Here is a 4,243-nt window from a genome sequence, read left to right on the forward strand (position 1 = left end):
GGGTTCCCCACCCGGCAAGTAGACAGGTTCTACAAAGTCCTTGTCAATGAGGAGCCATCAGCATTAACCTAGGGAGTTTCCAGAAGAGGATCAGAGTGATCCTTACAACATTCCTCAATGGCCTGATAAGAAGTACAAAATTACCACTAATAAAGCTGGCATATGGCACAAATTCTAGACAACTGGTAAATATCAGTGCGGGTAGGACAGCATTACTGAGCACTAAGTCCATACAGAATAGTTACTTTAAAATCAAAGAAATACAGCCATACGAACACAAACCATTCTTAAGGAGTTGTAGATTGTAACCTTAGTTACAGTCGTGGTTACACCAGCTCCAGGGTGCTCAAAGTAGCCTGGAAACACAGGCCTTCCTAGTGTGACTCCAAAACAAAAAGCACTCTTCTGATCTGTAAGCATGGGAGTAGCATACGGGAACAAGAAAGTGATGTTGTCTCTAGAGGTGGTACTACAATGCTGGTGGTACTATAACACTGATGTCTTCATTTTAAAATGGATATAGGAAAGGAGGAGAGGAAAAAAGCCACAGGAATCATCTGAGGGCTGAGGGAAAAAAATGTCTTGCATTGAGGGCCTTCAGCTGTGGTTCAGTGACATTATAAATCTGGTTTAGGATACCTCAGATCAAACAAAATATGTGGCAGCTACTCGGCACCATGTCCAAAAGCAGGACAAATTAATTTTGCTGGTTTAAACCTGTTCCTAAATTTATGAAAAGGTAATTTTATCCTGACCAGCTTCATGCTAGATGAAGTATCATGTGTCTGTACCACTCCAACTCTATGTCAGATCAGGTAATGTCTGTTCCCCTGTATCTGGCATAAATCCAGCATAAAATCATAAATTCAGCATAAACACCATATCATATGCAGTAGCTAATTCATCAGAAATCTGATCATGTGCTGCTATATTATCTGGATCACACTGGTGCAGATGGAGGACCTGACAGCTCTGTAACAAGCAGATTGAAAAGATGATCTGATTACTGTATAAGTGATATCATGGTAAGAAAGTACTAAAGGATACCAAGGAGTGCTTTAAATTAGCACAGAGTGAGAAACAACACCACTGGGACAAAATCAAGGCTTGTCAAATTCAAGCAAGACATTTTAAACACGTTGTTTAAGTGACAGTAAAAAGAGTTCAGAAGACCAAAGAAAACAGTGGATTCTCCATCGAAAATGATGGATTCTTCATCTCCTGGGGTCTTCAGATCAAGACTTGAAGTTACTTCAAAATACATCCTTCAGCCAAACACAAGTGGTCATAACATATAGGAAGGGAGAATAGCTAGCAGAGTGGTCTTTTTAAAACCTGTGTTTTTCCATTATGGACTATATTGTCCTGCTGAGCATACCTCTAAACAAAGCTTCCCTTCCGCATGTATGTTTGGTTTAATAGATGAGACAAAATTAGGAATGATAAAAGCTTTCCTGTGGAGAGAAAGAAGTCACTAAATTATGCAACAATAGAAGAAGAAACTTTTTCTCTGTTTTGTACAAACATAAAGGAATGCTTAAATACAGATATCTGATGATCAGTAGTAACAGTAAATTAACAAAATATATTTATAATTAAAAGTGGAACAGTTTTATTCACTTCAAAATTTTAAAGTCAGAAAAACTGCAGTAGGCTACATCCATTCAGTAAATGTAATTTTATTATTGATCATTTGTATGTTTTACTCATTATACTTGCAGTCAAGTTTAATCACAAAAGTTTCTGAAACTATTATCTTTACTAGAAGTAATCTAACAATAAACTGAAAAAATATCAGGACGAAGTCTGGCTGTTATATTAAAGTACTGAACCTCTTTTCAAATACCAATGCTGATGACAAGTCCTAACCCAGTGTGACCAGTAGCCCCTGCTCATACCAGTAGCCCCTGGTAATACGGTTAGCATAACCAATGTCATTTTATAAGGCAAACAGCCATAATACGTAAGCATGCTGATCACATATCACACCACCCCCTTGGCTTCTTTCTACCCCTTTTTCAACATTGCAATAAGACAGTTTGCCCACCAGCGCTGTTGCCAGGATGTGGTGGTACCCGCGGTGGAACAGGGAAACATAACAGCACACAAGATACCGCCTATAAAATCCAGCAGCTGCACATGGGCTTAGAGGGGAACGGCCGCTGGACGGCAAACCCCGTTATCCCCCGGTGGTCAGGGATGCCTTTACCATTGTCATCTTCTTCCTCCAAGGACTGAGTAACTCACATTCTTTTAGGTGAAGTCTGAGTCTAGATTACAATTATGGTACCACATGCTGATTATGAAGATTTGACTTGATCTGGAGGGTCCAGGTGACTAAAATGTCTAGGTATATAAACATTCTAGATAATAAGAAAGCCATGTAAATTATTAGAAATTTTGTTTAACTGTAAACTATACTAATTGCTAAAAATTCTGTGTAACAATAAGCTATACTAACTGCTAGAAACTGTAGACAACAATAAACTATGCTGATTGTTAACATTTTTTATGTAATAAGAAAGCTCTGATTACAACCACAACCCTGTGGCCATTGGTCATTCTACCAAAGATCCCTCACAGAACCTGCTTGTCCCCATAGCATCAGATGACACCCAGAAAAACTCCTAATTGCAATTTTTGTTGCTCGCTTACATAACAAGAGAGCAGTAATATTTAATATGACATTTCAAATATGAATTGATTTGGTAGAACCTCAGGATGGCTTGCATGAGAAGAGGCTGCACAGCGTAAGAATAAAACTGGAATAACATGCAGCATTAGAAACAAAATTGTTTGTTATACAGACTTGGTTAAAAAGAGGACTTTCATTTTTAAAAGGGAAAAAGTATACTCCAGCCACAGACAAGAAGACTCCAAATCGTTTGAGAAAGAAAATCTATGAAAACAGGGTGCTTCTGCCCAAGTCTAGCTGTAATGTTGAAAAAAGAAGCCACTGACTCAAAAGATGTATGCATACCGGTAGGGTAATGGTTCTTTCAGTTGTCTAGTGGTGACCGTTGATTTCTGTGTTTCTGATATGATCGGGAATTCTTGAGAACAGCAGAATGCATTAAATTAAATGTAGTATGACTACATATAATTAATACATTAGCCTTCTGGGAGCCAAATGGGTAGTGTCCTCCAGCTGACTTAGTGCAGGAAAGACAATGTTAGTGATAACGAATAGATCTCTAACACAAGTGTTTTAGCACTTTAAACCATTCTCCGTTTTAAATTTATCTACAACAGCCTAGAGTTTCTATCCCTAAACTGTCTGCAGAGATACTGCTGCTGGATTTTCAGCATATTGATTTTGGTGGAATTGCAAATAATAATTTCTGATCAATTATTACATGAGTGTTTTCTATTTCTAGGAAGCCAAACAAAAAATAGAAATAGGGATCGGGTTAAAAAATGGCAAACCAAGTCAGAAAGAAGTTTTGCCTCAGAAGTTACATAGCTCTTTACTATGTAATGGCATAACGTTGTCACATGGACCTGCCATTTGTGAAAAGCCTTTTTTTTTCTGTGAACAGAGACCAAAAAGTCAAATTCCTTGTGAAAGAACCCCATAGAAAATGGAGATGGTACAGCAGATAAAACACACTCGGCTCAATCTGTCAGCAGATATATTCTGGCGATATACTCCAGGACCAAATCCCTCTGACTGCAGAACCAGGTGGCAACTGTAGAGCTATGTCACTTCAAAGTTATCACCAACAGTGGGTCAAAGCTCTACGTTTTCTTTGAGCTCCTGATTAGTAAATACAGAATTAATTAGAGCATCAGCATTCACTGGCATCTGATATGACAAAGTTTCTAAAAAAAACAAACAAACGAAAAAAGATAAATTGCCACTTCGGTAGTGAAGTGGGAATGACAAACTGAGCATAAAGCACCAGGCTCTGCGCAGGGGTGCAGAAAGGCTGCAGGGACTCTGTCCCTGCGCTAAGGGCACAGCCGCGCGGCTCGCTCCCGCCTCGCTGCCCCACGCCGCGGCGGTTTAGCGCCGGGGCCACCCTCACGCGTGGGCCCACGGCCGGCTTTGGCGGCCGGCGCTGCCCTGCTCCGGCCCGCAATAAGCCCCTCGCACGTTCCTTTACGTCGCATCTGGATTAGTTTCACCCAGAACTTTGCTCCAGTTTAGCGGAGCCTCGTCCCTTTGTTGTTTATTGGGTTTTTTTAAAAGATAAAAATCCAAAGCATACATCGTCTCCCCTCCTTCAGGCACCCGAGTGGC

The 4,243-nt window shown here is 40.1% G+C and overlaps 1 protein-coding gene across 1 annotated transcript in view; it reads right to left on the reverse strand.

Moving 5' to 3' along the window:
• Window positions 1-1,458, reverse strand: part of SRD5A2 (steroid 5 alpha-reductase 2) — a 27,082-nt gene extending 25,624 nt beyond the window's left edge. The window contains exon 1 of the mRNA XM_026846151.1: window positions 1,379-1,458. The gene's annotated coding sequence lies outside the window, so the exon portion shown is untranslated. The remainder of the gene's footprint in view (window positions 1-1,378) is intronic.
• Window positions 1,459-4,243: the final 2,785 nt, after the last annotated feature.

This window comes from Athene cunicularia, assembly GCF_003259725.1.
Source record: "Athene cunicularia isolate RWA chromosome 3 unlocalized genomic scaffold, athCun1 chr3_part1, whole genome shotgun sequence".
NCBI classification, from domain to species: Eukaryota; Metazoa; Chordata; class Aves; order Strigiformes; family Strigidae; genus Athene; species Athene cunicularia.